General features: G+C 29.6%; 1 protein-coding gene across 1 annotated transcript in view; it reads left to right on the top strand.

Moving 5' to 3' along the window:
* Window positions 1–2738: 2738 nt before the first annotated feature.
* LOC142324525 (Kv channel-interacting protein 4-like) overlaps window positions 2739–9079 on the top strand; it is a 720250-nt gene continuing 713909 nt past the window's right edge. The window contains exon 1 of the mRNA XM_075365357.1: window positions 2739–2877. The gene's annotated coding sequence lies outside the window, so the exon portion shown is untranslated. The remainder of the gene's footprint in view (window positions 2878–9079) is intronic.

Below are 9079 nucleotides of genomic sequence, written 5' to 3'. Positions count from 1 at the left end.
ATAATTAACAAAATTATTTGGGAGTACGAGGACAAGAAATTTAGCTATTTAAGGAGTAACTGTACAGCACTAAGCAAAGGAAATTGCAGAGAAATTAGGTAGCACCAGTTTCAGCGCTTCAAATGGGGTTAGCTGAAAAGTTTTAAAAAGCGGCATCAAATTGTGTTTAAAGATGTCTGTGACGAGGCCGGAGATGTGTGTGACGAGACATTAACTAACTGGAAAACAAAACTTGCTACTCGGACTGAAAATTACGAACCTAGAAATATTGCAAACGGAGACGAAACCGGACATTTTTATAGTGCACTACAGAGTAAGGCTTTTTGCTTGAAAGGAGAACGTTGTTCAGGAAGGAAACATTCCAAGGAAAGGTTGAGTTTTTGTTTGCGATTTTATGCCAGGAGAACGGAAAAACCGAAGCGTTTTAGAAACATTAATACAGATAATCTTCCTGTAGTATGGAGATCCAACAAAAAATCATGGATGACGTCGCGTATTATGGAGGAGTGGTTGCAAAGTAACAGCAAAATAGACACGTTCTTCTCTTTTTAGATAACGCCACATGTCATTCGGATATTGCATTAGGCCATGTTAAATTAACTTACGACACCACCAAAACCGACAAGCGTTATTCAGCCTACGGACCAGGGTGTAATTAAATGTCTCGATTACACTACCGTAGATTTTTAATGAAATCTGTTAGCAACTCGAAACGACATGGTTAACTAATCAACTGACTAAATCTATATCAGTGCTCGACGCTATAATTTGGCTGTCAGAAGCATTTAAGTGCTTATCGGCAGAGACGGTTAAACACTGCTTCCAAAAAGCAAACTTTCAACTGCACACGACTACATAAACAAAACTTACTACATTTTATGACTTGCAGGAAGAACTGAACATGGCGTCTTATGAAAATATAATTGGCGAAGATTTTGTTAACATGGACAAGTTACAGACTGACGCTAACATAGAGTATATAGATGAATTTATTGACCACCATCAAGAGAAAACTGACAAAGACAAAATCGATTCTGGTGATGAGGGCCGTAACAGCAATGCAACAGTAACAAACAATACATAAACTAGATCATACAATGCAGCGTTATCCAACCTATTGACCTTCAGAAATTTTCAATTACAGCAAATGATTCAGTTGTTTAACATAATTTATAAAGAAGCAGAATGTTCACAGAAAACAGAGTAGCTGAAAGTAAAAGTTCAGTATAAAAAAAAACGATTTTTTTTTCTTCTAAAAAAGACTAATTACATAATGAACAGTAATAAAGTACATTTTGGTTAATTTATTTATGTTTACTTGTTAAAGATCATTAGTTTACGGTACTGAAATTTGTTAAAATTATTAGTTACCCTTAATTTAAGATTTTTTAAATTAAAATACGAAAATTGTTCTACAATCCATAATACATTTCTGTACGTGTAACATAAGATAGAAATTTTGTGCTTACGAATTTGCTAACAAACTACTGTACAATCCACTTCTGCAAATGAAATGGAGTTCTGGTAAGTACACTACTACATTTTTGTTTTTAATTGTATAGTACGCTAGTTCATCCCTGTATTCATCGGAATCCTGTCAACGGAAAATATTTTCGGTCCCGCGAAATTCCCTTAACTCAGGTTTTATTGTATTAGGTTGCCTAAGAATGTTTGCGGTGTGCAAAACTAACAAAGTATTAGTTTTTAAGGTTAAGTACGACCAATTCACGAGGGAAATATTTTTCAAATAAATTAAATAGATTTATCAGTTTGGTTACGACCCAAATCGATAAAATATGTCAACGAATTTCATAAAAAGATAAAAGACTAATATAAAAGTTATCTGAATGGGTAAGAATGAAAATTCTAGAAATGGGTGGCTTGTAAATGAAGCTATTTAAAATTTATGAACCATGATGCAAAAGATTTCATACTACATGAATTTATGACCAAATAAAACAATTAACAGAATTCAATATTAATACATTAACTATCTAGAATTATAAATTATTTTACATAAAACAAACAGCCTTAAAACACAATTAAATATATTATTAATAATGAAATACAGTAGAGTAAAATATTGAAATACAATAAAACACGTAGAGATCAGCATACTCATCGCATCTTTAGTAAGCAGATTCTGATCTAAATATTTCATTTCTGAGTAATTTTGATCATAAACCAAAAACAGAAAATGCTAGTTATTGAGATTATTACCTTAAGGTTAGCAGGAATACAATGTTTTATAGCTACTGTTTGAAGTTCACGGTAACTAAGACCATCAAGGGATGTATTTTCTAAGTTAATGTTATCAGCCATTTTTATAAACAAAATAGTTCACTTATAATAAAACAACACCAGCGTCCTTACAGCCCACCGTACTGTCTGTACTCACGTGGTCTATATCATTTGGCGGTTGAAATGTGTAACAGTGCTGCCAACATGAAGTAGGAACAGTGATAATAACCAAAAAACACTCCTCTTTCTTTATTCCTAAACTTCCTTTATTCGTTTTTTTCTAATGTGTCATACTACGTCTGTATCTTTTTTTTATATATTACGTTTAATTTTAATTATATAATATATTTATATTGAGAAAAAATTTCTTCAGAAGTATTTTAAATGAAATTTAAAATTATATTAGAGAAATCATGTACGCCGCATCCATCATCCAGTTGCATTTAAATACGTCGCCTATGGTTTAGATAGTGGAGACTATCTATTTCGCCGACCGTGTTCCGTGAAAACAACGCAATTAAGAAATTGCTTTGTTTTGTAATAGTGCCTTTCTTATGTCTTGTCTTACTTTGAATAGTGGTTGTTCATTTGTGTTTAGTGTATTACGGTTAACAGAATTAATGTTACGTTTACCAGGTGGGTGTACACCATCAATTTACATTTTAATTCGTAGCGTAATTACATAACAAAAATTGTATATTCCCCTATTTCTTATCTAGTCAACTGATCTTATTTCTAACTCCATTATATTCAGTCCGATTATTTTTACTTAACAGGTTTAAAACTTTTCGTCTTATTTAAACACAGTTTAAATAACTTGAAATTAAGTTGTTTTTTTTGTCATTGTGATTAAAATTTTATACCCTGATGAGGTTTTTCTGGTTTTTCTTTATTGTCGCAGTTTGAACTTAATATCTTACAGTACAGTTTTTCAAGTGAACTGGAATCATATTTTATTATTATTACAATCATCTTAATTGAATTAATCAACAGTTGATTATTATTAATATTGTTATACAATTAACTATCGAAGAAATTTCATTTTATAAATATTTAGGGATTTTCATATTATTGAATTAATTTTAATTTTAATTTAATCTTGCTTTGGCAAATTCCGTATTAGATAATTAATATTTTAATCTATGTATACATGTTATTGTATTACAATTAGTATACTTGATAATTTTAAAATTAAATTGGTCTCAGATATAAATTCATAATTGTATAGCCAATAGGTCCAAATTATAACTTCACTTTAGAAATTTATTATATTAGTAAATTTAAGCAACATAATTCTTATATCGTTTTGTTAAAATTAGTGGGAAGTAAAAAATAAACGTGTATTCTTATCAGTAAACATGGTTTAATTCTATATTGCTAATTTTTTCACAATAAGAGTTTTTTAATAGTAAATTTTGCATTTATTAATTTTTTTTTTTATTTATCTTAAAAACTTCAGTTAGAACTCTCTTTTTAGAATTTTTTCTATAACATTTTCAGTATATTAACATTTTACATAAATTAGCATACTAGTTCTATACTAGTAAAGATCTATCCTAAATATTTGAAATAAATGGAAAACAAGATTATGCTCCCAAAAACTGTTTACAAACATTTTACGTAAAACCCAACCTAAATAGATACTTTGTTAAATAATCATCAGTAGACACTATGGAAAAAATAGGTATAATCCCTTTTGAGATTGCAGGAAACAACAGTTATTACAAGAAACGTTTTGTAGTTTTATAATAATAATACTGTTTATTTGTCAATAAGCAATATGATTATTTTTATTAATTCTTTCTTCTTTTTTTTCATTTATTTACTATCTTTTTATCATGGGTTGTTGTATCGTGTTTGTGGTTGTTTTATAGTTGAAATGACCATCAAAGTTTACATTTAAAAAAAAATTGTAAACTGTCTTTTAGCGTAATCTTGTTTCCCAGTTTATTTTATAGTAACGTTTTAATTTTCTTTCTACCAAAGAATCATCTTATAAATTATGTTTAGTATTTTGTTACTCAAGCAGTAATTGTTAGCAGGTTTATTCGTCCTACATCTATACCATGATTGTGAAGTATTAAATAACTGCATGCTTATTAAATTTGTTTTGATAAGCTTTATTTTAGTAAAATAAAAAGTATTTGGTAATACTTTTAAAATAATAAAAGTTGTCTGGTAATAAAATACCAAACAAACATTTATCTCCGAATTGAAATGAGAATTTTATGTAAAAAATGTGATTTAATAGTTTGCATCAGTATCAGCATTTAAAATAACATCCTAAGAAAATACGAAGCATTTTCAACAAGCGCAAATGCTCTGTTTTATGAGCGATAGTTCAGATTACCAACTATGTAGTTAATATAATTTTGTGATGTTTGACGGTACTCTCGTATTCTCAACAAATAACTGTTTTAAAAAGAAATAACATTTTCTTTTAAAACAATTTTTTCTAATATTACAACGGAACGGTGATTACTTACATTCTACGTAACTGGAAATCTTCAAATATTCTAAACAGGCTGTTGATATATTTATGTTTATTTTAAAAAAGTATAAAATTAAAATAAATTAAGTGACTAGATCTTTACGTAGATCTAACAAAGTAATATGAAAATAGATGTAGTATTGCTATCGTATTATATATTGTTACGTAACAAATATAATTAAAACAATTTTTTTTTTTATTCTTTGTAAAGGAAAAGGTTACATAAATTATTTTACATAATACAACAAAAAAAATTCATCGGTAAAAAAAATAATTTAACCCGTTAAATTTACATAATAATTTCTATTACTTTTTAAGTTAAGAGAAGTATTTTAATTCTGTTGTATTTTTCACATTAATTACAACAGATAAAATGTGTAGCAAATTTAATAAGTTGCGGAGAATGTAACGAAATTAACCAATAATTCTTCCACACTAAAATAATGTTACTTAAAAGAGAAACTAGTTAAAAATCTGTTTGTAAAAAAAAACAAAAAAAAAAAAAAAAAAAAAAACACTCAAATCGAGTGGGGATATTAAGAAACAATTAGTTAATAAATAGTAATTAGAACTTTTTTTTTTGAAAATATTGACGCGTTTCGTAGTTGAAATTTTCCAAGAAGAAAGACTGACTAGTTTTCTTGGAAGGTCTTTTGTCAAAGAATTTCTAATTATGAAATCAAATTGCATATGTTGACACCAGAAAAAAAATTAGAGATAAATAAATGCATTCTCGATTTTTACTGTTTCTAAAATGAATAAGCTTCAAATTCATAACATAGATATTACTTGACTAATATGATTACGTGTTATTTAATGGTAATTTAAAATAAGTCAATTTAAAGTTTTGACACTTTAAAATATTAATAACACGTTTATAGAAGTTTATTTTTCTACTTGTATGTTGATCTCGTTTTTATGCGATAAAAATGTTTGATTTAAGTTCAGAAGATCAGATATTTTTCTCTTAGGTTGGGCTTTGGATGGTTTTAAAAGAATATCTTATTTCAAACTATAAACAAAGAGCGACAGAGATTGATTTACCCATTTTATGTACTTGCTTGAATTCACATGAGAGTTATAGAAAGATTTTTTCTGTTGTGTTTACTTTTTCCTTAGACCTAAAATTTATTCTAGCTGTGTTTCACAGAGGGTTATAAACATTCTTAGTAAAATACTTAATCGTTCTATTGCTATTTTAGATTAGTTAATAAGAGAAAAATGCAACTGATTTTTTTCTCTGTTTTATGTCTTATTTCAAAATTACGGAGATCGTATAATCTATGCTAGATAAATAAATATATTCTTTTTTTTGTAATTTTCGCATGTAGCAGAACGTGTTAAATCATGTTATCTAATTTAATTCTGGATGCATGGCATTTGGGGTCAAAACCCGTAAAGAACATATCCGGACTCGTAAAAGCATAGCTGATACAAGTAATAAGTATTTATCTTTATGTAATTAATACAATTAACCCAGAAAAAAAAACAAAATCGTGTGGTTTGATTGTTTTCTTGTCCACACAGGAACACTAGGCATCATCACATATACTCGATTCACTTTAAGATCCTGTTGTAAACAAACCGCTTGGCCTTGTACTAGACTCTCGAAAGTTACGCGAACAAATTATATATTTTATGTTTTCATTTTGGTTGAATCGAGTTATTTACGAATTAATTAAATGGCAGGTATATTTAAAGCTATATCAGCGTTGAGTAAAACACGATAGACGATAAAGTATTATTTAAATACTGGAGAGGACTAACAAATTGAGTCCCCGGTACATTACTGCACTAAGACAATCGCATACGCTGGATAAAATCTCACTTCTATAAACAACAGCTACAATACCTCTTACGCTGAATATAAAATACGAGTTAATCACTTTGCATAGAACGGATTTCGAGTAGAAATATCAATAGGTTGTAATTTTTTAATTAGTTGTTCATATTTTCAATACGAAGACATGTAATTTGTTTCATGAAAGCATGCAGCAGCAAACCTAAAAAAATCAGTATAATGATTCTAATTTAATTTAGCACAATCCATCCAAGAAAAAACTTCTCTTTACTTTTAACATAAAGTAAAGTAATTTAATATAAATTAAGTAAAAATAACTTGTAAAACACACACACACACACACACATATATATTTGTGAAAAAATAATATATTTACCTTAGAAATAAAAAAAAATCCCTTTCGGCACGCCGAAGGACGGAGGTAGATTTCACCGGTGCTAAGAAGCGGATAGAAAAGATTTCCACCTTAAAGTTAAGAAAAACTTCAAATTAACTCAATACGACAATGGTTGCATGTGAAAAAAGTTTCACATGTTTAGCATACGACAAGCCGTCTTCTTACAATTCCAGCAACATTTTGGTTATCCCTTGCCGTAAGGGTTGGTCAGATCGAAACTTGTTTCAGACAAAAGTTTTAGGTAATGTTTAGAGAACTAACGACCACTTTAAACCGATTCGGTACTGTGCCTATTAAGGAAGTTATGATTTCGTTTTGTCTTCGAAACTCCCATTTCTTCCACTCCCTGGGCCAATGGTTGGTGAAATCAAAAAACTTTACTTAGATAAATTTTAGGCCGTTATCCGAAGAATAGTAGGAACTTTAAACGAATACGTTATTTTACTTCATAAGAAAGTTATAGCGATATTCTGTTTTTTTTCTTCAAAAAAGCCCTCCCATTTCCACCCCCAGGTTTCAATCTTGCCCGTTAACGAACCCGACCGAAATTTTGGATCGTTATATTTTGTGTAAAAATTTGAAAGTGATTGGCGCAAAATTACGGTAGTTATCGTGTCCACAAGAAAGTTAAATAAATATGTATACAAAAATGTATATATAAACTTTTGGTTTATATATACGACACAAAATGGTGGTTTTGTGGTCAGGGGGTGTGACATTTTTAATGTCGACATTATCCGGAAGTCGAATTATGGTACCCATTACAATTGGTGGCTTTCATATGATATCTACCTAAAAATTAAGGAAGTACATTAAGCTGTATTAAAATTTCAAGTAAATCAGAAAAAAATATTTGTTTCTTCATTATCTGATAAGCTACTGTTTATTGAACTGTTGTCTTCGTTTTCCAAATTTATCACTATTATCTTCAGTAATATTTTCACGTAAATTGTGTTCTTGCTTCCCACGCTTTATTCTTCCTTAATTACATGTTAAATACAATTTTTCCAAGTATTTGCATCTAACCCACCGGGTTGGTTTAATGGTGAACGCGTCTTCCCAAATCAGCTGATTTGGAAGTCAAGAGTTCCAGCGTTCAAGTCCTAGTAAAGTCAGTTATTTTTACACGGATTTGAATACTAAATCGTGGATACCTGTGTTTTTTGGTGGTTGGGTTTCAATTAACCACACATCTCAGGAATAGTCGAACTGAGACTGTACAAGACTCTACACTTCATTTACACTCATACATATCATCCTCATTCATCCTCTGAAGTATTATCTGAAAGGTATTACCGGAGGCTAAACAGGAAAAAGAAAGAGAAGTATTTCCATCTGTTTTATTACACTTGTCAGTAAATTTTTTACATCACTTAACTTAAATGTTGCGTTTTTAATCCTAATGTAGTCTTTAATTTTCTTGCGTCTATATAAATTCTATGGGGTTAAAATTACAATGGAATGGAAAAAGACGCAACATGACACAATTTTTTTGATTTTGCGATTTCATTTACTTGATGATGAATATATTTTTATGTAACTGATCTTAGTATTTTTAAAAGTACTACTTTTAAAATGTCTTCCGTTACGCAATTTTAATCATTCGGCAATTTCCGATTTTGGGTCGAGCGTTTGGAAATTTTCCAATTTTCTGGCAATGGTGCGGCGCATTATCCATTACTTTACGGATCTTTCAGCATCAATTAACACGTTTTTTTTTTAAAAATTAAATAAGATTATCACCATTTATTTCATCGTGATCATTTTGGGAGGATCTGGAATATCCATAAACAAAGAATAGAAAAGTCCCATTTTCACGTAGAATAGAATTGTGCCTTTCCATTAATTATAAACCGTTTCCAGCCGGGGTTTTCATCCCAGTTGACAAACTTTCATAAAAGCGTCTTTTGCTCTCTTTATTTCTTTATGCATCCATACATAAATACCTTTTCCGGTACATATCGTGTTAACCCAAGTTTCGTAATAAATTATGTTACCCACTGGTATCTATGCTTCTTCTTCTTCTTTTTTCTTTCCTGTTTAGCCTCCGGTAACTACCGTTCAGATAATACTTCAGAGGATGATATGTATGAGTGTGAATGAAGTGTAGTCTTGTACATTCTCAGTTCGACCATTCCTGAGATGTGTG

This window comes from Lycorma delicatula, chromosome 5, assembly GCF_047948215.1.
Source record: "Lycorma delicatula isolate Av1 chromosome 5, ASM4794821v1, whole genome shotgun sequence".
In the NCBI taxonomy this organism is placed as follows: Eukaryota; Metazoa; Arthropoda; class Insecta; order Hemiptera; family Fulgoridae; genus Lycorma; species Lycorma delicatula.
The sequence above is the reverse complement of the archived record's forward strand: the minus strand, read 5'-3'. Positions and strand labels throughout refer to the sequence as shown.